Source organism: Dama dama, chromosome 10 (assembly GCF_033118175.1).
Source record: "Dama dama isolate Ldn47 chromosome 10, ASM3311817v1, whole genome shotgun sequence".
NCBI lineage: Eukaryota > Metazoa > Chordata > Mammalia > Artiodactyla > Cervidae > Dama > Dama dama.
This window is the reverse complement of record NC_083690.1, coordinates 32,898,616-32,926,287: the sequence shown is the minus strand read 5'-3', so window position 1 is coordinate 32,926,287 and position 27,672 is coordinate 32,898,616. Positions and strand designations below refer to the sequence as shown.

General features: G+C 48.0%; 1 long non-coding RNA gene across 5 annotated transcripts in view; it reads left to right on the top strand.

The window, feature by feature from the left end:
• LOC133063693 (uncharacterized) overlaps positions 1 to 27,672 on the top strand; it is a 454,338-nt gene that overhangs the window by 193,318 nt on the left and 233,348 nt on the right. For all 5 annotated transcript variants that reach the window (XR_009694474.1, XR_009694471.1, XR_009694473.1 and 2 more), the window contains one exon: positions 10,782 to 10,957. This is a non-coding gene — a long non-coding RNA (uncharacterized LOC133063693). The remainder of the gene's footprint in view (positions 1 to 10,781; positions 10,958 to 27,672) is intronic.

Genomic DNA, 27,672 nt, shown 5'->3' with positions numbered 1-27,672 from the left:
AGAAATCCAAGTTTCGTATCATACCCTTTATACCATCTGCCCCTGCACCTCCGAATCTGGAACCTCTGTTTAGCTGGCCAACCAGTGGTAAAGAATCCACCTTCCAATGCAGGAGACTCAGGTTCCATCCCTGGGTCGGGAGGAACCCCTGGAGAAGGAAATGGTAACCCACTCCAGTATTCTTGCCTGGAACATCCCATGGACAGAGGAGCCTGATGGGGCTACAGTTCATGGGGTCACAAAGAGTTGGACACAACTTAGTGACTAAACAACAATAACTGTATCTGAAATAATCAGAATAACGTCACATTTGTGTCATTCTCCACTGCTTTCCATGTTATCAGTTTTCCCATTGGATTCTTATGGAAACTTGATGAAGGCAACAGGGCAGGGACAATTATATTTGCCATTAGAAGTGTCAAAGGTGTAAGTGGTCAAATCAACTTGTAATTTGCACAGCTTGGACCAGATCCCAGGCTCCTAATTCCAAAACAAGTGGTTCTTAAACTTGAGTCTTGAGTTAAAATCCCCCTGGGCTAGAAGCCTGGTTAAAATAGGCATTGCTGGGCCCCCACCCCAGGGCAGGTTTGCAGTGGGTCTTGAGAATTTGTGTTTATAAGAAATTCCCAGATGAGTTTGGTTCTGGCCACTGTCTTAAATATATCTGCAAGGGGATGCCAATAGATTCTCCATGACTATGTAGGGTTCTGTTCCTCAATATGGGTTTCCCTTGTGGCTCAGCTGGTAAAGCATCCGCCTGCCATGCGGGAGACCTGGGTTTGATCCCTGGGTTGGGAAGATCCTCTGGAGATGGGAAAGGTTATCCACTCCAGTATTCTGGCCTGGAGAATTCCATGGACTGTATAGTCCATGGGGTCGCAAAGAGTCGGACACAACTGAGTGACTTTCACTTTTCACTTCCTCAATATGATCCAAGCAAACACAGGGGAAAGGAGTCTTCTTTCACCAAAGCAAAATGTCATATATTTGCAAAGACTAGTCAGCAACAAGAGATCGTATCGTTTTTGGCTGGGACTTGTCACCTAACTACAAGCAAAACCTCCCTAACCGGCGTCTCACTGTTTCCTTCATTCTGCTTCCCCCACTAGGGCTTTCTTAACCTCAGTTTGTTTTGTCTCCCAACATCTAATGACATTTTCCTGCTATTACATCTGACACCTCGGAGGGAATGGGACTGAATATCACTCATAATTCATAGTTTGCTCTCAATGACTATTGCACTCCTTAATGTTATCTCCATATGTGGAATCCCCACCGGGGCAATATCGCCTTTTTGGCATCGTCAGTTAATTTGTTCATTTCCATGTACCTTATTGAAAGCACTCCGAGTCTTAATTAGTCCTCTTTAGCTGCTTTTCCCTGCAGCCCCATGTCACAAAACCAAAGGCACCGAAGCACCGTACGGAACAGGCCTAATTAACAGGCCCATGATTGAAACGGAAGAGATGGAATCTGCAGGAGACAGAGATGATTCATATATAAAGTGGGGGCGGGGGGTGGGGAGCTGATGCAGAGGCAGGGGAGGTGGGCTTAATCCAGAAGAGCAGTTAGGGTTCATTGTCAAGGATATTTATTGTTTAAGGCTTCCGGCCTTCCTGTGTCCTTCCAGAAACTTCATCTCACTCTCCCTACCCCCAGTTCTAAATGGCTCTGGTGATGGTTTAGTTGCTAAGTCATGTCCGACTCTTGCAACCCCATGGGACTGTAGCCCTCCAGGCCCTTTTGTCCATGGGATTTTTCAGTCAAGAATACTGGAGTGGGTTGCCATTTCCTTCTCTGGGGGATCTTCCCGACCCAGGGATCAAACCCCTTTCTGTTGCATTGCAGGTGGATTCTTCACCCACTCAGTGACCAGGGAAGCACTAATGGCTCTGGAGGGGTTGTCAGTTGCAGAGCAGTGATTCCGTTCTCTGCTGTGGTGTGGGTGTTACCAGGTCCAAGCTCATTCCACTCACCGCCCGATAGGCCAATCAATCGGAGAGAGGAGCTGTTGAGGCAAGGAAGAGACTTTAATTGGGGAGCCGGCAGACTGAGAAGATGGCAGGCTGGCGCCTCAAAATAATAATCTTGTTGGGGCCTGGATGCCAGGTTCTTTTATGGATTGGAGATGGGGGAGGTAAGGAAACAAAGTAAAAAGATCATTCAATTCTTGCAAATATCTCCTAGAAAGGCAAGCCTCAGGCAGGGGGGTGTGTTAGTTTCACTTCCTTTCAGCCCTGCACAAGTGGGCAGGGTCAGGCTCTCTCCCTGTGAGCCAAACAAAGCCCGAGGGTCAGGCAGAGGGGGCCCTGCCGGGCTCCTTGAAGCAGACCATTATGTTTGCCTATCCAGTGGCTCAGCTGGTAAACAACCCGCCTGCCCATGCAGGAGACACAAGAGACACAAGTTCGATCCCTGGGTCAGAAAGACCCACAGGAGAAGGAAATGGCTACCCACTCCGGTATTCTTGCCTGGAGACTTCCATGAACAGAGGAGTCTGGTGGACTACAGTCCATGGGCTCGAGAAGAGTCGGACATGACTTGAGTGCTTGCGCACATACATATAATAACAGAAGCGGCAAAATAAGAGTTAAAGTCAGAGAAGCAGTCCAGTATGGATTTAAAATTAACCCTTATAGTTACATGGATACCAGGTCTGGCTATTTGGAGGGCTTCATCCTTCTGGCCATGGTCTAGTTGGCTCAGTCAGGGCTCCTTTGAAGGTTTTTTCTGCTGAAAAAGTTGAAAGGACGGCCTTTGGCCTTTAGGATCATGGGGTTGGAAGGGTGTGACTCTGGCAGCCAGGAGTCATCTCCCCACAGCATGGAAGAAGCCCAAGGAGCTAAAGAATGAGACCAAACACTAGAAAGAAGCCGAGCCAGGACGTAGTGGTGTTGTAAGCCACGCGTTCCGGGAAACAAACTCACTCAGAAGGACAATGCAGATAGTGGAGTGCAGTTTATTATACCGGCAGGCCCAAGGCAGAGTGTCCTCTTAGCCAAGGACCCTGACCAGTTTTTCTGAAAACCTTATATACCCTAAGTGTACGTGCTCAAACCCATGTCCTCAATTCCTTGAAACTAATCTGGACAAGATAAAAGAGAGATACGATCAAAGTTAACCCATGATTCCTGTGTCTAAGCCTAGATAGTTAAACAGTGGACACTTATCAATAGGCCTGTGGTCATACCCTGATAAGCATAATGGGATTTACGACTTTGTTCTTTTACAGAGATAATTAGCATATTCTTTTAGGCGACGGAGAGTCTAGGTACAAGTCCTGAGGCTCCTTCATCCGGGAGGGTCTGGTTTTCCAGTTGGTATGTCGTTTCCATAGGTACTGGGCACAGAGCTCAAAGTCCACAGTCCGGCCCAAGATGGGGTCCTGCTTTCAAGATGGAGCCTGTTCTGTCTGTTTCCTCCTTTAGAGGGAGTTCAGAAGTCACTAAAGACAGAGTTTGAGCCAGCCTGTCAGTGATGATGCTACTTTCACCCTCATCAGTACATCAGATGAGAACTTCCTTGTGTTGGGATCACATGCAAATTAGACTTCAGTAAACTCCTGTGATCAACCTTGCCTGCCTTCCATTAGGCAGGTCATGGGGACCTGACATTGACTTTAAGTTGGTCCCAATCAGGGCAAGGAAGTGGATATAAAGACACTTTTAAAAAATCTCTCATCCCTTTTGGGCCCACTCCAAGGGACTAAGGGTGCTTTCACTGCATTTGAACCTATGGGTTGGCCAAAAGGTTCATTCAGGTTTTCCCATAACCTCTTATGAAACATTATAATGAACTTTTTGTTGTTGTTTAGTTGCTAAGTCGTGTCTGACTCTTTTGTGACCCCAGGGACTGTAACTCCCCAGGTTCCTCTGTCCATGGGATTATCCTGGCAGAATACTGGAGTGGGTTGCCATGCCCTCCCCCGGGGGATCTTCCAGATCTAGGGATCAAACTTTCGTCTCCTGCATTTCCTGCATTGGCAGACAGATTCTTTACCACTAAGCCACCTGGGGAGCCCTGAATGAACTTTTAGCCAACCCAATACAAGACCAGTTTCCCTCAATTACCTGGGACCTATTCTCTATATAAGAATGAGAGCCACAGATTGTGACATCCCTTTGGACACTGTGGAGGGCAGGGCTGGCCACCTACTTGAGGGACATCCTGGCACAGTCCCTCTGAACCAACCTCAGTCCCTTTACCTTGACTCATTTCACATGTTACATGCTTGACACATCTGGGAATAGAATAAACATGCTTCCTGCCACACAGACCTCAGGGTCCAGCAGGTGTGGGAGCCTCTGGACCTGAGCCTGTGAAAATGACTCCTCTGTCTTCTCTCCATTGCTCAGTGCAGGTACTCGACATCCAGACCACAGGTTCTTGGTGGCCCTAAAGTGAAAATATCAGAGTGTCCCATCCCCAGTACTCCTCAGCGTAAATTCTAATTTAGTTTTTGTCTCCCAAAGAGGAGATTCACACCAGGGTTGGGTGTGGACTGAGGAATTCATAGAACTGTGTTTTTTGTTTTTTTTTTTTAATTATCTGTGCCGGGTCTTAGTTGTAGCATGCAATATCTTTGAGTTGTGGCATGTGGGATCTAGTTCCCTGACCAGGGATCAAACCTGTGTCCCCTGCACTGGGAACGTGGAGTCTTAGCCACTGGGCCACCAGGGAAGCCCCAGAGTGTGTCTCCTTAGAGAACATCCCAGGTGTCCTGAACAGAATGCCCCTAGAAGCATGGGTGGTATAGGCAGCTCACACAGACTAAGATGGGGTGGGAGAGAGAATGAGGGAGACTGTGAGGAGAGCATGACAACTCACTCCAGTATTCTTACTTGGAGAATCCCCATGGACAGAGGAGCCTGGTGGGCTACAGTCCTTGGGGTTGCAAAGAGTCAGACACGCATGTCCACATCTCTGGGGCATCTTGGAAGCCAAGGGGACCAGTGGTGGGACTCCTGCTTGCTTCCTGGAGTTCTTCCTTGGGAGCTGAGGAGGAGACGCCTGCCAGGGACCTAGGGGAGCTGTCACTGAGTTTTCAACCACACCCTGATGCTTTCTCTAAACCTCCTCAACATCATTTAGGACAGAGGGTGAAGGAGGGCAGCCCAGGGTCCCTTCTTCAGAAGTGGATTATGTACCAGCTGTGGCAATTGGTACATATGCTCATTAATTACTCCCATTCCAGGTGACAGCTCAAAGTGTGTGTTTCATACTTTGGGAGTAATAACTTCCTTTTCCTCCCAGATCATACTTCTCTGCGCCTCTCGGCCCTTCCCCTTTCCATTCCCCCACAGTAGCTGGAGATGCTGGCCTTGTGGTTTGTGAGAAGGAAGATCTGAGTAGGAGGGACAGAAGGACTCCAATTTTAGGGGACTTGTTTAGGGAAATGGAAAGTGTATGAAGACAGCCAGTCTGGGACCAGAGGAAAGAGGTGCAGGGTGGGAAGGGGGCTCCAACAGCCTGTGTCTGGGTCCAAAGGGGCTCCGAGAAGGGACAGCAGACTGGTTTGGGGGCTTATGTCTAGGGACACAAGCTTATGTCTGTGATCATGGCCATGATAATTTCTCCAGGCCAGAGTCTGCAGTAGGCCACTGGCCACCTCCCAAGTGTGTGGCAGGAGGCCTGCCAGGCCAGCCACCAGCCACCCTTCTGCAGAGCCAGATCTCCTAGGAAGGACCGAGGCTGAGCCATCCCTGGGGAGAGTCTGGTTGGGTCAAGCTGGCTTTCTGCAGAAGGGGACATGACATGACCCTTTGGTCTGTAGAAATGGCTGAGATGGATGAGAAACATCCTCAGTGGGGATCAACCAGGTGTGCACCCAGATGGCAGGTGGAGAGTGGGTGCCAGGGAGCATCACGGGGCCTCCGTTTTGAAGAGTTCTCTCACCCTCAGCGGTCCCTACCTCCTTGACTGTGACAGTCCCCTTTTAACTCAAGCATTTTTCAGTAATCACTGTAATAATAACACCATTTAGGCTCCCCAGATTTGTAACAATCCCTGATTACTAGTGGAATTGCTGCTTTGTTCACTCGCGTCGTAGAGAACTGCCGAAAATGCCGTGCTTTTGGAGTCCTCGGCTCCATAAATGACAGCTACCGCAGAATATTTGTAAACACGTTAATTTCCTCTTCGGGAAAATGTGGGTTTTGGGTTTCACTTGATTTGAGACCTGACTTCTTTGATGGAGTAGTAGGTGGTGTACAGCGTGCGAGATGTTGAGGAATTTCCACCCGCCTGCTCACTGCTTTCGAAGGCTGAGGCCAGCAGGGCTGAGACCAGGTCTCTGTGTTGAATACCTGGCTCATGGCGGATGCACAGTTGAAGTTGCTTGAACCACAGGACTCAGCCCCTGACAGGTGCAGAGTAAGGTCTTTGGCAGATCCCAGAGAATAAATGGCAGCTGCTTCTGAAGGACTGCCTACACTGGCTGGGAAGTCCAAGATCGGGGTGCTGGAAGATTTGATGTCTGTTGAGGATCTGTTTCCTAATTCATCAATGACCGTCTTCTGGCTGTGTCCTCACGTGGTGGAAGGAGTGAGGGAGCACTCTGAGTCCTTTTTTTATCAAGAGGATTTTTTTAGTATTTATTCATTTATTGGCTGTCTTTGTTGCTGTGCATGGGCTTTCTCTAGTTGTGAGTGGAGGTAGTTGCAATGTGGGGGTTTCTCATTGCAGTGGTTTCTTGTTGCAGAGCATGGGCTTCAGTAGCTGTGACTCACTGGTTTAGTTGCCCTGTGGCATGTGGGATCTTCCCAGACCAGAGATCGAGCCTGTGTCCCCTGTGTTGGCAGGGGGACTTAACCATATTCTTAACTACTGGACCACCAGTGGAGTCCCCTGTGATTCCTTTTGAATAAAGGCACTAATCTCATTCTTGAGGGTGCCACCTCCTAATACCATCACCTTGGGGATTAGGTTTCAATATGTGCATTTTGGAGGGACACAGACGTTTCAGTCCATAGCAGATTCCTCTGCCTCCCTTTCCAGCTCCTCTTTCCCAAAGTCCCTCTTGGGCATCAGGATGTGGTCCAGCCTGTCCCTGTCTGGTCCATCCTAGGATTCCCTTTCTTCCACATCCTGGGCCTCTCTTCTGAATTTGGGGTCACATGAGTGATGCAAGTCACGTGGAGGCTTCTCAACCTGGAGGGGAGGTATCACCGCAGTGATGGAGAAGAGAAAAGGCATAGATGGGGCAGAGGGGAAACCTCATGCACTGCTGGAAAGTTATTTTATGACAATATGTCCTTGCTCTTAAAAAAATGGAACTTATTTCAAAGGCATTCACTTGGAGGTGCTTGAGAGCCTCCTGGTCCATTTGGAGAGATCTATCATTGCCATGGCCCAAAGTGTGATTTTTTAAAAATATATAAATTTATTTATTCATTTTTGACTGTGCTGGGTCTTTGTTGCTGCATGGGTTTTTTCCTAGTTGTGGTGAGCGGGAGCCACCCTCTAGTTGCAGTGCACAGGCTTTGCATTGCGGTGGCTTCTCTTGTTGCAGCGCATGGGCTCTCAGGTGCGCTGGCTCAGTAGTTGCTGCTCCCGGGCTGTAGGACACAGGCTCACTAGTTGTGGTGCACGGGCTTAATTGCTCCGAGGCGTGTGGGACCTTCCCGGATCAGCGATCGAACCTGTGTCTCCTAGGTCAGCAGGCGGACTCTTTACCACTGAGCCACCAGGGAAGCCCCAAAGGTGTGCTCTTAACCAGCGTGTCCTGGAGCTGGCTTTGATTGGGCAGGACAGCTGCTTGTACACATCTCTGCATTCAGAGATGTCAGACTGAGAGTGTTAACACCACGGACATCTGCAAGCACCACCAATTAGCCCCCCACCCAGAGCCAGCTGTCAAACCTTTACCAGCACACCGTGCTTCTAACTGACCTCCACTTAACCCACCTTGGGGTGCTAACCAGTGGTCTTCCTTTCCACTGTAAAACTCGCTGACCAATGCCCTCGTCCCTCCGAGGCTCCCGGCTGTTCCAATCAGGGAAACTGCATGCTTCCCAAGAGGCAATTATCCTTGTCCCAAACCTGTTCATGCAAAAATTATTTGTTATAGCAATCACAGAATTAGGTAAATATTGCAGTACTGATGGAATATGAGTAGGAAGGTAATAGAGTCGTCATTTCCATGGAAATTAAGTCGAATGCTTGGGAAAGACTTAATAAAGGCAAATTGCTTATAAAGTGCTGTCAAATTGAGTGCAGGCAAAGCAACTGTGAAATTTGGGGAAAGATTATATAAATGGGGAAGAATTCTGGGTTCTGGTTGCTTCAGGGTGTCTTTAGTTCTTGTTCTGCTTTAAGTAAATAAAGCAGGAGATTTGGAAATCAGGTGGAACTCCCCAAGGAAGAAGGATGAACCCAAAGAATGAATGCATATTTATACATTTTTTTAAGTTAAAATGGGATATTGCAGGTGTGCTTGTATCATTTTTTTTGTGATTCCAAGCTTCAAACAACTTTTTGGTGATGCTGGGCCACTGGTCCTGAAGTTGCTGGCTAAGAGGATTCAGCTGTGACTTGTGCCATCTGATCATTTCAGATGTGCTGTGGCTTTATTTTAGGCAAAGATTTAGCCTTTTAATCTTCACTCTGCTAGCTTGAGAGTTTCTCCTTGTCAATTATGTGGAATCAACCTCGGATTGCCTTGTTCATCTTCCACCCACGGCTTCCCTACGTGCAGCCAGTTCACTTCTCTCTTACACCTTCTTGTTCTGTCCTCTCCAGGCAGCTTCCACTGTACATCCCTTCTGCTCTCTTCCAAGTAGGTTGGCATCCTACTCATCCTTCCAAACCCAGCTCCAGCATCACTTTCTCCACCTTGTTCTGATCCACTGGCTAAAAGCAATCTCACTATCCTCGACATTCTCAGATAACTTTATCCATGTCTTGCCAATGATTTAGGACTTCCCTGGTGGCTCAGATGGTAAAAGTGTCTGTCTACAATGTGGGAGACCCAGGTTCGATCCCTGGGTTGGGAAGATCCTCTGGAGAAGGAAATGGCTACCCACTCCAGTACTCTTGCCTGGAAAATGCCATGGATGGAGGAGGGTGGTAGGCTATAGTCCATGGGGTCACCAAGAGTTGGACGTGACTGAGCGACTTAACTTTCACTTTTCACTGCCAATGATTAGGATGACTTCTTATGGAAAATCAGCTATTTACATACTAAGACTGGGGATGTGAGGGGAATGTTAGACATCCTGGAATCCACCACCTTAATTTTGTAGATGAGGAGTAGGGCCAGAACCCCGACATGACTAGCTCAATGTGGTCCACACAGTTAATACTACTTCCCTGGTGGATCAGATGGTAAAGAATCTGCTCTCAATGCAGGAGACCTGGGTCTGATCCCTGGGTTGGGAAGATGCCTTGGAGAGGGAATGGCTACCCACTCCAGTATTCTTGCCTAGAGAACCCTATGGACACAAAGTAAAACCCACCATTTGTCGTGCTATTCAGAGATGAGGATTTTTTTTAACCTTGAGGGTCATTTCCTTCAGATGGGGTTGAAAGGAAAAGAAATCAAACAAGCCAGTATTATGCTTGAAAAAAAATGCTTGAAGGAAGATGTGTTTTTTGGGTGAGCAAAAGAAGTGAAGCATTCCAAATGGTGTCTCTCAGGTCTCTCCAACTACCCATCAACTCATGAAACAAGAATCTGGTGGGGCAGACCCCCTGCTTGGCACAAGAGGCTCAGAGATGAATTACACATTCTGGGTTCCTGCTCTTGAACATTTCGGAATCCAGTAGAGGCACCAGACACATAAACGGATAATCACAGTGCAGGCTGACAATGGAGAGATGAGCGATTTGAAGGCAGGATGTAATTACACGCAACATTACGTGACATGGATTTTATGGCCTGTAATCGTGGGCTGTGGTTGTTTATAATTTCTGTTATCAAACTGAAAGCCACATAACAATGACTGGGGAAACTTTCTTTAAAGGTGATCGTTCATAAAGAGGAAATAATTGGAATTTCACAAACTAGTAATTACAAAAGCACGAAAGGTTACTAAGGTGTATTTTATCACTGTAATAAAAAAAAATTACAGGGGGACTTTAAAAATGTTCCATTAATTAACTCCATTAAAGGTTACTGTCTGAGATGAAAGATAGATCAACTAAAACTCATGCTTAATGAGAAGTTGAAGGGATTTGAAATTGGCAAGTCAGGCAAACTCTGGCATCAAGCACTTCCTGTCTCTGTTGGTGTTTATATGTTGTTTGACTCTATGATGATAGTTACTTTGGTCATTATTGTCAACATCATATGCTACGGCTTCTTGTTGTTAAGAAGGATATTTTGCATTATTGAATTATTCTAAAATTGTTTAGTCGCTCAGTCATGTCAAACTCTTTGTGACCGCATGAACAGCAGCACGCCAGGCTTCCCTGTCCTTCACTATCTTCCGGAGTTCACTCAAATTCATGTCCATTGAGTCCGTGATCCCATCCAGCCATCTCATCCTCCGTCACCCCCCTTCTCTTCCTGCCCTCAATCTTTCTCAGCATTGGGGTCTTTTCCAATGAGCTGGTCCTTTGCATCTGTTGGCCAAAGTATTGGAGCTTCAGCTTCAACATCAGTCCTTCCAATGTATATTCGGGGTTGATTTCCTTTAGGATGGACTGGTTGGATCTCCTTGCAGTCCAAGGGACTCTCAAGAGTCTTCTCCAGCACCACAGTTCAGAAGCATCAATTTTTTTTGCACTCAGCCTTTTTTGGCTGTTGTTCCATTAGTCTTGTTTTTATTTTAACTCATCAGGTCAGTTTATTCCTGGATTTGATGCCTTTTGCCACATGGAATGGTTGAGGCAATGTCAGAGGGAGGCTGTCATCCTGATGGGAGTGGATGGAGGCATGAACTGTGAAAAGAAGCAGCCGAAGGAGCCTGGTCTCCCAGGAAAGCACAGTTTCAGATGCTCCTGACTTCTGAGGATGGTGAGTAAGTAATTAGTCTCTCTTTATCCCCCAGGCACCATGAATATATTTCTTTTCCAGCAGAGGCGACTTGGAGTAGCTCTTGCTCTGTATGTGAAGATCGTTTTTTTTTTTTTTTTGGAGAATAGCAGCCACTGTATCTGGGGGGGAATGCAGTTGTGAACTATGTTCTCATGCCTTGACTGCGTGCATGTACTTCCTGATTCTGGTGCCTCAGTGTTCTCTGCTGTAAAATGGCAGGATTGGATAAGATCGCACGGTGGTGCTAGTGGTAAAGAATCCACCTGCTAATACAGGAGGCGCAAGAGATGCTGGTTCAATCTTGGGGAAACAGAGGGAATTAGCTATATACATACATATATCCCCTCCCTCTTGAGCTTCCCTCCCACCCCCACCTCCGACCCCTCTAGGTCATCACAGAGCTCTGCGCTGAGCTCCCCGTACCATACGGCAGAACCTATTTGCAGGGCAGGAATAGAGATGCAGCCATGGAGAGCCGACATGTGGACACAGTGGGGGAAGGGGAGAGTGGGATGAACTGAAAAAGTAGCATTTACATATATACACCACCATGTGTGAAATAGCTAGCTAGTGGGAGGAAGTTTAAATCCTATCCTGTGATAAGTGGGAAACCACTGAAGACTTTAAACTAGAGGAGAGACATGACTGGAATTATATAATGGGAGGAATTCTGATAGTCACTTAGAGTAAGGGTCCGCAAACATTTTCTGTAAAGAACCCAATTGTAAGTATTTCCAGCTGTCTTGAATAATCTTTTGGGTCCGAATGATCCTTTGCTCAAGGAAAACCATCAATGTGTAGCTTTAGGTTAGGAATCTAGACAGCATCAATTCTCTCCAGGGATGGATTTGCTTGAGACAGCGTGGTTTCCTGGACCTAAACTCTGTTTGACTTGGAAACGTTTATCTGTGTCATAGGCAGAGGGGCTCTGCTGCAGATTTTCTCCTTTAGAGAATTGTTTCTTTTGTAAGTAAGGTTGGAGCTGCATTTATGCTTAGATAATCTTCCTCATTCAAAAGAAGCTGTGGAAGATTTTAGGAGCATGTCTGGAGTGGAGAGGGATGGGAGAAGCTTGATCCATGGTTATCCATGGCTTTGCAGAGACAGTATGCAGAAGCCAAAGCCAGCTTCCACAAGGAACTGTGTGAGACTCTGGGTTAGCCGTGTTGCTTCAGGACCCAGATGACGAAGTGAGGCTTGTGGTCATTGGGGCAGGTTCTTCTGGATCATAGGCTTTGGGAGAACAGAAGCTGGCATCTGGGGCCCTCTCCAGGAGGACTTCCTTGTAGAGGTGGTGGAGGGGAGGGTTGATGGAGACATCACGCATAAGAACCAGAACTGACTCCCTCCAGCCTTCAGAGGTCACAACTTGAGTCTCTCAAAAACACTCAAGGTACACACAAGGAGCCCTGAAGACCTGCATGGACAGGAAGGGATCCCACATCATTATTTGGGCATTAATAGAAATGTGACTTCAATTTGGTTCAGCGGTAAAGAACCCCCCTGCCAATGCAGGAGACTCGAGTTCCATCCCTGGGTCAGGAAGATCTCCCAGGGAAGGAAATGGCAATGCATACCAGTATTCTTGCCTAGAAAATCCCATGGACAGAGGAGCCTGGCGGGCTACAGTGCATGGGGTTGCAAAAGAGTCAGACTCCACAGCAGCAACACACTCAGTTTGCAATCACAGATTTTGGAGATTGAAACATATCCATGGACCCAGAAGAAATGACCCCAGGACAGGACATATTCCATATCACAGATGTTAAATACGGGAAGATAAGAAACAGTACCTATAGCTTGGGTTGCTCCCTGTGTTGTCCGCCTGCCCCTCCACCCATCCCCACACACCTCCTGCCCCCGCCCGCAAAGGCTCATCTCTATGACTCTTGCAAAACAATTGGTGATGCAAATCGGGAAAATGCCTGCACTCTACATGTCAAGGAGAATCTGATCCTTCCAATGAACGAAGGAAAGAGAAGTGCGTCCTTTTCTGCTGGTAGAGAGACACTTCCAGGGGCCTTTTCTTTCTCCCTCCAGCAGGGATCAACGTGTTTTCTGCTGCCTCATCACAACTGAGATGTTGGCTCCGAGGCCTTCATAATGTGATCACATAATTACCAGCAGCGAAGGGTCGGTGCTTTACGGTCGTCGGCTTCAGGGGCCTCCTTTCAATTACCGAGTGGAGCTCGGTCATAACGGGAAATGGGCACCGTGCCATTTGTGCGGGAGATCTTTAAAGATGAGGCTTTCTGGGCTGGCTTTCTGTCCTGATTGATTTTTTGGGTATTGTTGTTACACGTTCCTTCCAGGCCCTCACGGTCCTCTTGATTTACCTCCTCGGAGAGTAAATGAACTTCAAAGGATGCCTGGTTCTGACTGATTCATGGATCAGTCCAGGCCTTTGGCTTGGGCTCTTCCTCTATCCCGACCAAGGGCTTCCGGGGTGAGTAGGGCTGCAGAACTCTGCGGATCCGGGTGAGGGCACTTGGGCAGTGCCCTCGTCCACCCTGAGACTGGTGGAGTTCCCTCCTCAGCTGGATCTGCAGGGTCCCTTCCTTCGTCCCAGTTTCTTTTTTTTTTTCCTTCGTCCCAGTTTCCTGTGTGCAGCTCCCAGATCAGCAGAAGGAAAAAGTGATCTGGGGTGCAGGTCTGATCCTCAACTTTGGCACTCTAGTGCGGCAGACCATGTAAGAACTTCCAAACCTGCTTAGAAGGCCCTTCGGAGGGGCATGTGGATTCAGTGTCTGAAGAAAAAGGACAGCAGACTCCATGTCTGTCCATTGGGCTGGCCCCCTTCCTGCCACATGCCCCGCCTGGGTTACGCCTGCTTTGTTCTTAACCCACGTGTTGTTCAGTCACTCAGTCATGTCCGACTCTTTATGACCCCAGGGACTGCAGCATGCCAGGCCTTCCTGCCCTTCACTATGTCCTGGAGCTGCTCAAACTCATGTCCTTTGAATCAGTGGTGCCATCCAACCATCTCATCCTCTGTCGCCCTCTTCTCCTCCTGCACGGATCTTCCAATCAGGTGTTCATTTCTGCGTGCTACCTGGAGCTGGGTGCTCTGGTTGTGAAAGATGTAGCCTGCCGCTGTTGCTTGGGTTCTGAACTCATTCTCTCTCTCTGAGGCCGTGGCAGCAACCTCCTGACTTCTGTCTGTTTCAGTCTTGGCCCCTCCAGGCCACACTTGTCATTGCCCAGTGCACAGCTGCTGAGCTCCCCGACTCCAGATGCTTGCTCACCTCATTTGCTGTGGAGTTTGGGGGGCACCGCTGAGCTAGGGTGTGATGTGAAAGGTGCTCTCTGGACCCATGCAGTGCAGTGGGTACGGACTGTCAGACTAATTTTTCTAAGCTATCAATCTTCCCTTGTTACGCCTCCATTAAGCCCTTCAGGGCTCCCCAGTGTCTGCAAGACTGGACCCAAGATCCTTAGCTTGTGTGACACATAGTCTCCCAGATCTGGCTCTTGCTGCCTCTCCATCATCTCCCACTTGCCCAGAGCCCTCAAGCTGTATCCTTCAGCCATCCCAGATTCTTCCTAACTTCCAGATACTGACAGCCTGGGTTGTCCTCTTTGCCCTGTGCATCTGCAACCACCCTTCCATTCCCTCAAGACCTAGCATCACCCCCCACCTCCTTTCCTTACTGTCCTGCCAGCCCTGTCCCTGAGCCCTGTGCCTCTAAAGCCTGTATCCAAACCTGTACCACCTTCACATGAGTGCAGCCTGGGCTTCAGAAGGGGCGCAGACTATCTTGTTCATCACTGTATCCTCCCAGAACTTCCTAGAGGTGGTGGAGGGGAGGGCTGATGCAGACATCAGGTACAAGAACTAGAACTGACTCCCTCCAGGCATCAAGGGTCACAGCCCGGTCTCTCAAAAACACTCAAGGTGCATGCTGAAGGAGTCCTTGAGACCTACATGGACAGGAAGGGCTCCACCTCATTATTTGGGTGTTAATCGAAGTGTGACCTCAATTTGGGCTTCTTTGATGGCTCAGGGGTAAAGAATCCCCCTGCCAATGCAAGAGAGGTGAGTTCAATCCCTGGGTGGGGAAGATCACCTGGAGTAGGAAATGGCAACCCACTCCAGTATTCTTGCCTAGAAAATCCCATGGACAGAGGAACCTGGTGGGCTACCGTCCAGGGGGGTCACAAAAGAGTTGGATAAGACTTAGTGACTCAACAACAACAATGATGACAACTACCATGAGCTCAATTTATAGTCACAGATTTTGGAGATGGAAAGATATCTGTGGACTCAGAATTAATGACCCTGGGACTGGACATATTCCATATCATAAATGTTGAATACAAGAAGATAAGAAGCTATACTTATATAGCTCAGGGTGCTCCTTGTGTTGTCCACTCCCTCCTCCAGCCCCCTAAAGGTGCTTCTCTTTAAGGTTCTTGCAAAACAACTGGTGATGCAAATTGGGAAAAGATCTGCATTCTGCATGTCTAAGAGAATCCGACCCAGAGCAAGCATACATTGGATATCTGAGGAGGAAATAAATGAAATGTATGATAGCCCGAGGTCTCTAGGACCTTAGCGGCCCCCTGGGGAGACACCCCTCCTCTGGGGAGACATTGTCACAGGACGTGCCATGCTGTGAGCTGTGGGCACTAAGGTTACTCACAGAGGGGGAAGGGTGTAGGCAGGAGTCCTCAGGGATTATTTCCTGTGATCCCAGAGCTTAAAGGAACCTCAGGGATCACTTATCTCTATTGCTTCATCTGCAGAGGAAGAACTTGAGGTCCAGAGAGAGAAAGAGACATGCCTGAGGTCACTTTGAGGGTTGGCTGACAAGCGAGTAATAACATCTAAGCCCCTTGATTCCCAGTCCAGGATTTATACAGAAAGACTCATCAAGCTGGTGCTATCAGGCGTTTTGATGTTTTCCTGTAAATAACTTAGGGGGAGGGGTATAAAAGAAAACAGAATTTCGTTACTAAATATTGATGCTGTAGCTGCTACTTAGAGAAGATTGCACATGATGTTTTCAATTAGATTCTCTTTATCTTCCTCGAGAAGCCATTTTTTTTTTTTTAAAGGACAGGATTGTAGTGCATTATGAACACTGACAGCTTCGGTGTTCACATTGTGTTTCTGAAGGCATCAGAGGGTGATAGAGATCTATCAACATAATCCTTGAAAGGAACATTGTGCTCATGTCAGATGAGACCAGCAGGAATGGCTGTTTTGGCATTTCAGCAGAAACATCCTCAAGTGCTTCTCAAAGGGTGTTGCATCCATTGGTGCTTCCTGGGCATCCATGCCACCTGAACGTGGTGGGATGGGGTTGGAAGGTGATGTGTGGAGAGCCTGGCTCTGAAGCGGGGAGAGGGAGGTTTCAGCTGGAGGGGCCAGCCGAGGCTCTCTCTGTAAGGGAATTCCAAGGATCAGGGCATCTTGGACTCACGGGGCTGCCAAGAAAAACAATATCTAATACATCGCATGTTTGCCGTGTGATCAGCCCTGTGCTCAGGGCTCAGCTGGCATTCTCTTATTTCTTGTGATAATCCCACAAGCTAAGTGTTATTATTATTCCCTGGTATTGACAGGGCTCTAAAATGGCCCCAAGATCCCTGTTTCCTGGTGTATATCCTCCCCGCTACCGCCCCCCGCCGCATAATCCCTAGGACTGTGACTGTGTAACTGTGATGGATTTAATTTTCCTGATCAGATATGTTATATCAGGGCAGGACGGACTTAATCACTTGCGCACATGAAAAGTGAAAAAAAAGAAAAATCTGGGTCTCGAGGTTAGAGACAGAGGAATTTAGAGATACAGAGTGTGAGAGGGAGCTGGTGTGGGGAAACTTCTGCTGACTTTGAAGATGGAGGGACCACACGATAAGAATCTGAGCACATCCTCTAGTAGCTGAGAAGCATCCTTGCACAGTAGCTGAAAGGATGATGGGGGACCTCAGTCCTGGAAGGCCTGAAAGACATGGCTACCCAGACTTACAAAGCTGGGGAGTGAAGGAGCTGGGATTTGAACCCAGGCTGTCTGACTTCTATGTGAATATTCTTAAAAACTACTAGCCCAGCAAGCAGGGAGCTTGTCCACATGAAATTTGGCATAGCCTCTGGGTGCCGTTGGTTGGATAGCATCACCGATTCAAAGCACATGAACTTGGGCACACTCCGAGAGATAGTGAGGGACAGGGCAGCCTGGTGTGCTGCAGTCCATGGGGTCGAAAAGAGTAGGACACAACCTAGTGACTGAACAACTGGATGTTGTAGTTGCCTTCCTTCCCCTGCTTAGGAGCCACAGTCTTAAAGCGCTCCTGAAACTAACGATGGTGTGCGCTAGGTGCAAACCCCACCTTCCTACATTGCGATGCCTTCTTTGCGCTGTCAACACTGTACTGAGAAGATAAGGCTGAGGGAAACAGCCCAGCAGAGAAGAGTTTCCCTGCAGAGACCGTGTTCTGCAGCGGCTGTGACAGAGTGGCTTATGCAGCTGACGACAAGAGAGCCGAGTCTCAGAAAAGGCTGGAAACATCCCACAGCCTGTGCTCTTCAAACGTGACTGTGCATTAGAAGACCTCAGGAATTTATAAAAATTCCATTGCCCAGACCATACGTGTGTATGCATGTGTGTGCGCGTGTGTGCTTGTGTGCGGAGTGGCTTCAGTTGTGTCCCACTCTTTGCGACCCTATGGACTGTAGCCCACCAGCCAGGCTTCTCTGTCCACCCCAGATCAATCCACTCCACATCTCTGTGAGTGGTACGAGGACAGCAATGCCTTTAAGATTCCTCAGGCGATTGCAGTGTGCAGCCAAATTTAAGAATAAACTGACGTACAAGGTCAGCTCAGGAGGCAGAGGGCAGAACGTCAAGGGGAGGCATGGGCTTTTTTTTTTTTAACACTGAAGAGGAGGTATCTCTTCTTCCTCTACCTTTTTTTTTTTTTTTTTTTTGAAGTATTGTTTATCTATTTGGCTGCACCAGGTAACTTAGTTGCGGCATGTGGGATCTAGTTCCCTAACCAGGGTTGGAACCTGGGCCCCAAGAAGTCTGCATTGGGAGTGCAGAGGCTTAGCCTCTGGACCACCAGGGAGTCCTCGTGTGGCTGTTCCTGAGGACTTGCATTGTTCCTGCGCTGGTCTGCTGGCCCTGATGTTATTTCCCAAACCCTTACTGACTGTGCTCGCTTTGTTACTCCAGGTGAATTGTGTTTAAAGTTCTGGGTGTGGTCAGAGCAGTGACTCCAAGATGCTCACAGCGCTGCCAGCGTGGGGCTGTCACGATCTGCAATCTAGGTGGAGCCATGACGTTTGGGGATTCAGGGAGCGGGAGTTCTCAGGCTTGAACACATCACAGGCACCTGGACGGCTTGCTGAAATGTGGACCCCTGGCCCCACCCCTACAGTGTCTGAGTTGTCTGGTCGGGGCCCAAGGGTTTACATTTCGAACAAATTCTCAAGTGACAAGTGACACTTCTGCTGGTCTGGGGGACAGTGAGCTGTTTGGAGCTCAAGGACGTGGGCTTGAAACCAGACATTTACTACTGTGACTTCAAAAGAGTGTTTGGAAAGAAGCCTGTTACAGGGAGTTAGGGAGTGGGTAGAAGCTAAAGCTAGAGGAATAGGTAGAGGATAGATGACATGTTTGAAGTATTTTATAAGAAATGAAGGAAGGTCATTGGCTGAGAACTAGAGGGCAAAGGGAAAGATGATTTTCCTAAAATTCTTGTGAGGAAAGTTCTAAATCAAGCCTCATTTGCTACTCTTGGCACACAGTAGGTCTTAATAATGAGCCTTGCCTTCCCTGATGGCTCAGATAGTAAAGAATCTACATTCAATGCAGGAGACCCAGGTTCGATCCTTGGCTCAGGAAGATACCCGGGAGAAGGGAATGGCTACCCACTCCAGCATTCTTGCCTGGGAATCCCATGGACAGTGGAGCCTGGTGGGCTACATTCCTTGGGGGTCAGAAAAGAATCAGACACGACTGAGTGATTAACGCAGTCTTGAAAGTGGGGGTTATCAATCACATTTGAAAGCAGAGGAGGGTCCTTGTTGACAGGAAGGAAATCGAGATGTTGAAAATGGAAGTTATTGAGGAATAACAGATCAAAATAAGACAGGATGGATGCAGTTTTGAGTATTGGCAGAGAAGGCAACTTTCAAGCTCAAAGAAAATTCTCTGAACTGGATGAAGGAACAGTAGGGGAGGAAAGGAAAGGAAAGGAACATATGTACAATGGACTGTTACCCTTAGCTCTCTATATCTGATTGGTTCCATTTATCTAGAGAACCCTGACTGATACATAAAGCTTAGAATAGAGTCCACCCCACTGTACTGGCTTACAGCATGTAAGCAGAGGCACGTGGTGGGTCCTGCCAGGATGAATATCCAACCACAGTCAGTCGTGGTTGGGCAGAAGCTTTGATGCTATTACCCATAGCGTCCAGCAAAGGAGTCGAACGAAGGTCCTAGGACAGGGAAGGGGTAGGAGGGTAAAGGGGTGGCTGAGGAGTCAGCTGAACCAAAGATGACATGATCTACCATTTCCCCCATGAAATGCTTTTTTTTTTTGCCTCCATTTCGTCTATAAGTAGTGTTACTGGATAATATTCTGTAATGCTTTGTATACAATAAAACTTGAATTAACCAATTGCTCAAGGGAATGGGAGTGTTGTGGTTAATTGAATTATCTGATTAAATGAGAGTTAATTAACCAGAAACCCTTTGTAGTTCTAAGCGATGCTGCAAATATTCCAACATATCTAAGTTTTCTACTAGGGTTAGGAAGGGAAAAAATGTCAAGGAAGGGGACTTGCCTGGTGGTCCAGTGGTCAAGACTTCACCTTTCAATGAGGGGTATGAAGGTTCATTCCCTGGTTGGGGAACTAAGATCCCACATGCCTCGTGGACAAAAAATAAATATATAAAACAGAAGCAATATTGTAAGAAATTCGGACTTTAAAAATGGTCCACATTAAAAAAATCTTTTAAGAAAAAGTCAAGGAAGAAGGGAAATGAAATCAGGTTTCACAGAGGATCCAGTGTGCATTTGGTACTTTATACAAGGGCTGTAACCTGGTTTAACCCTTGTGACCGTTATATGAAGCCAACATTATTATCCCATTTCATAGCTAAGAAAATCTACAAGTACCTTAACTATCAAGGCTTCCCAAGTGGCGCTAGTGGTAGAGAACCCACCTGCCAATGCTGGAGATACTGGAGACGTGGGTTCCATCCCTGGGTTAGGAAGATCCCCTGGGGGGAGGGCATGGCAACCCACTCCAGTATTCTTGCCTGGAGAACCCTATGGGCAAAGAAGCCTGGTGGGCTATAGTGTATAAAATCACAGAGAGTCAGACAGGATTGAAGTGACTTAGCGCACACGCATGCATCTTAACCTACACTGAATGTAGCTTTGCTGATTGAGAACATGGCTGGGTTTCAGAGGCATCTCTGGGACATCAGTGATAGAAGCTGGTCCAGTCCAGTGTGGATTGTGGAGTTTGTCAGCCCCACGTATAAACTCTGGTCCTGACTGCAATTAAGCAGGGGGTAACCTATACAGATGTGAGAGTTGGGTCATAAAGAAGGCTGAATGCTGAAGAATGGATACTTTTGAATTGTGGTGTTGGAGAAGACTCTTGAGAGTCCCTTGAACTACAAGGAAATCAAACCAGTCAATCCTAAAGGAAATCAACCCTGAATATTCATTGGAAAGACTGATGCTAAAGCTGCTCCCAGACTTTGGCCCCCTGATGGGAAGAGCTGACTCATTGGAAACAACCTGGATTCTGGGAAAGCCTGAAGGTAAAAGGAGAAAGGGTGGGGGGGTAACCAGAGGATGAGATGGTTAGACAGCATCCCTGATTCAGTGGACATGAATTTGAGCAAACTCCAGGAGACAGTGGAGGATGGAGGACCCTGGTGTGCTGCAGTCCATGAGGTTGCAGAGTCAGATAGGACTTAGCGACTGAACAACAACAAAAGCCTGTCAAAGGAACCCCAAGCAAGTGCTCTGAGTAAATCGAACTGGCTTCAAACTCTTACCTGGCCTTTTTCTGGGTGGTGTGATCTCCAGCCAACAATTTGCCCTCTTTGCTTCTTGGCTTCTCCATCTGCAAAATGTGCCACCACCCAGCTTGCAGGGCCAGAGATGGGTCCTGCATGAACTGTAGCTGTGGTCACTCACATCCACACGGCCCACAGTTCCGGCCGCATTAGGGGAGCAGAAATGGACCAAGATAAAGGTGCAGCAGAGAGGCCTCCATCTCTGGATGATCTCTGATGCTTCCTTTATACTAAATCTCTGATACTAATCTAACTCTCTTGTTCCTTCTTTCTCTCTCCTCAAAGTATGATGTGAAAAGTCAGTTCCCAAAGATACATATCTGCTAATTCTTATTTTATTGCACTGGCACCTCCAATGGAAAAGAACACAGGGGGTGGGAGGGCAGCAGGCCTTGTTACCCACTAAATCAAGCGTTAGTTTGGCGAAGTCACCAGCCTCCATTGTCATCGTATTTTTTAGGGAATGAAAAGAACAGTTCTTTTTGCTCAGAATGCTAGATTTACATTGCTTTCACTTAGCAAGTGAATAATTGATAAGCTGGGGCATATTAACATTGAACAAAAGAGCCCAATGGTACAAGGGTCCTGGGAAGGCTGCCTAAATCAATATACACTCATGAATTTTGAGTGCAAAAGGTTGAACTGAGAGAGAACACAGATTTAGACCTCCATTAATATTTGAAATACACGTGAGAGGCTCACAGGAGCCCAATGTTAACTGAAGGGGCTTCAGAGAAATGGCTTCTGAACAAATTTGAAAGTGAGAGATTTTCCCCTCCAAAGATTTCACGAGAAAAATCAATCATCTTTGTTGTCTCCGCTGTCAGAAGGCATCTATTAAAAATCTAATTAGAGTGTTTTTACCAATTAAACATACTGATGCAACACTTGTCCGACTCAATGTCTGTAATTGCTAGAAAAGTAGATGCATCAGCCTCTGTGATCAAGCCAGATATGGTAAAACGTTCCAGCCACTCCTGCAAGCTCCATCCTCCCCAGGCAGGAGCCAGCCTGAAAATTTGATTAATCTAAACATTTTGTAAGTTGTCAAAAGAGCTTTCTTGCCTGATGCCTCATGGTCACTCAAAGTGCCAGCCCGACCGAGGCCAAAATAACATCATCAGTCACAATTTGCTTTTGAAATGCCTCCTGCGAGGCTCCCAATTTGAGCGATCAAAGCTGGAAATTTTAAACCAAGTGGGAAAATGCTTCCAATCTTAATGATTCATTGAACCCAGCGTGCTGCTGGAAAGTCATCTAGAGTCTCTGATATCCTGGGCATGCTGCTATGGCCATTGAGGACGTTTGCATATTCTGATATATTCTGATATTCTAATGACAGTCAAGGAAACCATTTTCTGTGGGTAAAGGGATCGCCTTTTAGAAGTCACGAAGTAGGGCTTCCCTGGTGGCTCAGGGCTAAAGAATCTGCCTGCCAATGCAGGAAACGCGGATTCTGTCCCTGGTCGGGGGAAATCGCACATGCTGCGAAGCGACCAAGCCCACGCACCAGGAACTACGGAACCTGAGCTCTAGAGCCCACGTGCCGCTACTACTGAAGCCCACGTGCCCAAGAGCCCCCGGCCTACAAGAGAAGCCACCGCAATGAGACGCCCTCGCGCAGCAACTAGAGAGTGGCTCCTGCTTGCCACATCTAGAGAACGCCTGCACAACACTGAAGACCCAGCACAGTCAAAAATAAACAAACCAAATTGCTTTTAAAATATCATTGCATATAGGGTTATCGTTACCATCTTTCTAAATTCCATATATATGCATGAGTATACTGTATTGGTCTTTATCTTTCTGGCTTACTTCACTCTGTATAATGGGCTCCAGTTTCATCCATCTCATTAGAACAAGTGCTCGGGGCTGGTGCACTGGGAAGACCCAGAGGGATTGGGTGGAGAGGGACTGGGAGGGGGGATCGGGATGGGGAATACATGTAAATCCGTGGCTGATTCATGTCAATGTATGGCAAAAACCACTACAGTATTGTAAAGTAATTAGCCTCCAACTAATAAAAATAAGTGGAAAAAAAAAAAGAAAGAAAAAAACATCATTGAGTAAAGTCAGTTTCCTTCCTTCTCACAGTTGGAGGGAGCCTGGCTGAGTGATCATTTCCTCCAGGCTCCAGCCTTCCGTAGAAAATAGCAATTCCTCCAGCCAGACTCAGGCTCTGCTTGCATGCCTCTCGTGCTTGCGTGGCCTCACCACCTTTGTGAGGCAGCCCGGTCCATCCCGAGACATCTTTCTGCAGGATGCTTCTTATGTTGAGCTGTGTATAACCTGACTTTTTAGAACTTAGGTCCGAGAAGATAGCCCCTTTACCTCTTGGATGCCGCTGTCTGAGCATTGTCATAGAGCTGGGTTGCCAATACTATACTATTGCCAATATTGCCAATAGAGCATGGGTTGTCTTCCCATGAAGCAGTCAGTTTGGAGAATAATTCAGAGCATGTGCTCATTACTGGGTCTTAAAAGTAAAATTTGGCCCCTCCACAGTATAGATGGTATTTATTCTTTCCCCTGGAATTTTTGTGCTGTTTATCTTCATTAATGAATTAATGAAATTTTCAGTTGAGTGGTCTTCAGAAGAACTGATTTTTGAAAACTCCCCTTCTGCCCATACACATAGTTTTTCTGTTTTCCCCTCCAATATCCTAATTAATAAGCAAAGGAAGGTCAAGGCTCCAGCTCCTAGAACTGCTGGAAAACAGCTGCTAGTTTGGGGCCAGGCCTGGCTGATCTTGGCTGGGCTGGCCCACATTTCTGTGCTGAGCTGGTGGGTAGGCTGGAGGACTGGTTATTTCAAATGGCTTCACTTACATGCAAAGTTGGCTGGTGGGAAGCTGGGGTTATTGGATATCCTAGCCTCCAGCAGGTTAGCTTGGGCTTATTCACATGGTCAGGGCCCAAAAGAATAGCAGAAGCATGCCTGGCTTTTAAAACTGGTACCTTGTCACATTCTACTGGCCAGTAGAGTCCACCTCTTAATAGGAAGAACTTTAAAGTCACTTTAAAGTCACACTGTAAAGAGCAGCCACTCTTGCAGTGAATCTGTCCCACATAATATCTGGTGCAAGTATTCTGAATATGGTAGCTTTTCAAGACAGATTTCCCAGACTGCACATTGCAAGAATTGATCTTATCTGTAGCCCTCTTAAACTGTTAGTCTCTCAGTCATGCCCAGCTCTTTGTGATGCTATGGACTGTAGCCTGCCAGGCTCCTCTGTCCATACAATTCTCCAGGCAAGAATACTGGAGTGGGTTGCCATTCCTTTCTCCAGTGGATCTTCCTAACCCAGGGATTGAACCCGGGCCTCCCGCATTGCAGGCAGATTCTTTACCGTCTGAGCCACCGGAGAAGCCTTTTAGAGAAAGCATATAAAAACTGTCTTTTTGCAATCTCTTCCCTTAATCATTTTCTTGTTAACATTAGTAAGATCTCATAGTGATAGTTTTACTAGAATCTGTGAAGTGGTAGCGGGGGGTGGATTTGGATCAAACCACTCACGGTAGAAGCTGGACAACTTTCTGTGTCACACAGAGTGCAGAGTGGAGAGAGCTCCAGGTCAGACCTATGTCATCTCTTGCGAAGATGAAATCTTGGCCTTCAGGACCCTGCCACTCTTTTTTTTTTTTTTTTCATTTATTTTTATTAGTTGGAGGCTAATTACTTTACAATATTGTAGTGGTTTTTGCCATACATTGACATGAATCAGCCATGGATCCACATGAGTTCCCCATCCTGATCCCCCCTCCCATCTTCCTCCCCATCCCATCCCTCTGCGTCTTCCCAGTGCACCAGCCTTGAGCACTTGTCTCATGTATCCAACCTGGGCTGGTGATCTGTTTCACCCTTGAGAGTATACTTGTTTCAATGCTATTCTCTCAGAACATCCCACCCTCGTCTTCTCCCAGAGAGTCCAAAAGTCTGTTTTGTACATCTGTGTTTCTTTTTCTGTATTGCATATCAGGTTATCGTTAGCATCTTTTTAAAGTCCATATATGAGGCAACCTAGATGCCCATCAGCAGAAGAATGGATAAGGAAGCTATGGTACATATACACAATGGAATATTACTCAGCCATTAAAAAGAATTCATTTGAATCAGTTCTAATGAGATGGATGAAACTGGAGCCCATTATACAGACCCTGCCACTCTTGACTTGCGAAGAACCTATTGTAATCTTCACGCCGGGAAGGGGGTCGACATTCTTAGGAGCTCTTGTGCTCTGGACCTGGTGTCAGGCTCCACCCATTGAATCCTTACCTGGACCCTGCAGTTTCTCCATCATGTGTGTGTGCTAAGTTGCTTTAGTTGTGCCCGGCTCTTTGCGACCCTACGGACTGTAGCCCGTCAGGCTCCTCTGTCCATGGGGTTCTCCGGACCAGTGTACCAGAGTGGGTTGCCGTACCCTGCTCCCAGGGGATCTTCCCAACCCAGGGATTGAACCTGTGTCTCCTGCATTGCAGGCAGATTCTTTTCCACTGAGCCACCAGGGGAAGCCCTCTCCATCATTCTTCTCTCTTACCGCTGCTGACTCCAAGGCTTGGAAAGCTAGGGTGATTTATAAATGGCCAAGTTGAACTCAGGGAAAAGCAGCTTGAAAGTCTGGCTTGTTCCTTCACACCTCACTGACCCCGAGGTCAGTGGCAGCAAGAACATGACAAAGAAGGAAGAGGAGCAATCTTTGTGAATGGCCACCCACGTGTTGGACACAGGAACTTTGCATTGCTGTCACTGATCATCCTGATGGCCCTACTTCCTTTCTGCCTATTTCACAGATGAAGAAAAACAGGCTCAGAGAGGTTATGTTGCCTGATCAAGGTTGCACAGGCAGGAAGCGGCAGGGCTGATTTGAAGGAATAGGGCCAATTCCTCACCACCGCTTTGCTGCAAGACAGTCTTTGAACAACAAGAGGAGGAGGAAGCTCTCTATGAACCCATCATCCCTTAGAATGCAGGCTACTCTCTCTTTAGGAAAGATCCCCTGTAACAGTCTAATAATTCCTAGGAAATGGAAGATGCTCTGGAGGGTGGGAATTGGCTGGTTAATGGGGTGCTGCCGTCAACAGGGCCTCAGGGATCCCAGGATGGCGCAGGATGGATGAAACCTGTCGCTCTGGGTCTTCACTCCAGGGAAGCACTGGGGGACAGATGACCTGGGCTTGCAGAATTGTTCATGGCTCTGCAAGGCCCTCTGATATCCTTGGCATCCTGGGGCTGATCAGCATCCCCAGGCAGAGGTGGGGTGGAGTGGTGGGGCAGGCCCACCAGAAACTCAGCAGGAGCCATTGCAGGGGAGAATGGATTAATCCTGGGGATTCGATCACGTGGAGAGAGGATGGCAGTGACAGCCTCAAAGCAAGACTGGCTGCCTCAAGCCCCACCAGCTTAATTACACACCCTGGCTCCTGCCAAAAGCCCCTTGTCCTCCCACCCCTGCCCCCTCCATGGAGTTCCCAGATGGCCCCCACCTGCCTGGCTCATACCAGCTGCTTCCTTTCCGCTCTGCCCGCTCAGCCCCGCCATGGCGGCCCCAGTGTTCTCAGAACCGCTTCCCTGAGCCCCGGGCAGGGCTGCACCTACGCGTCTCTCCCTCTTCAGGTGATCAATGCTGCTCTGATATCAGAAACCCCAGGATGGAGACTGGAGAGGGGTCTCATCTCTGTCACACCCATCTGCTGCCTGAACCACTGCCTAGAGTGGGCTTCTGACCTGGTTTCTGGTGCCTAGAGAGGGCCCCAAAGTGCTGGCTCAGGCATTCCATCCTCTTCACCTGCTCTTGGAGGCCTGCCTCCTACCCCCACCCCTAGCTGCTGAAGAGCTTCTGAGGATCCCCCACCCCACCCTATTTCAGAGCCTGGTCCCCCTCTGTGCCCAGGACTTCACACTCAACCTTCTATCTCTCCCACCAGCCTGTTCACCCCTGAGCACGGGGACCTGGGTGGCCCTATGTACTCAACCTGGTGGCCAAACCCCAGCAGATGGGATGGAAAAGGATCCCCTCCCCCAGACTCTTTTTCCAGCCCCAGCCAGCATTCAGCGTCCCTCTCGGATCCCTCAATTTGGATGCCCCTTGTCACTTCTGCTGTGGCTGTCTAAAATGACGTCGCAAGAGATTTGGGAAGAAAGATGACGTCACGGGGCCTCAGCAGTGAGCAGTTAGCGTGGAGGCTGTCAGGAAGGACTTCTTGGAGATGGGAGCCTGGGGCGAGGCAGGTGGGACAGGGGTTTGGGGAAAAGATGAGGGGAGGGCTCTGGGTGGGGAAAGATCTGGAGGGGATGAGCCTTCCTGGGATGGTGGAGTTGCAGTGTGTATGTGTGTGCGCACACACACACACCTTTGTGCCCACACTGTGTATGTGCAGGTGCACCTGTGTGCATGTGCATATCCGTGCGTGTAATTGGTTCATACATGCATGTGTGTATGCTCATGTGTTTGTGTGTGCATGTGTGTATGCAGGCATGTGCACACGTGTGCATGTGTGTGTGTGATGGGATCAGCGTTGAGAAGCCAGGTTGCTAGGCAGCCAGTTGCCAGATCTCCAAGTGCCAGTCTGAGCCACCTCGTGTGGCAGCGACGAGCCTGTGGAGAAGCTAAGTGAGCAGCGGCTCCCTCCGCATCCTGGCTC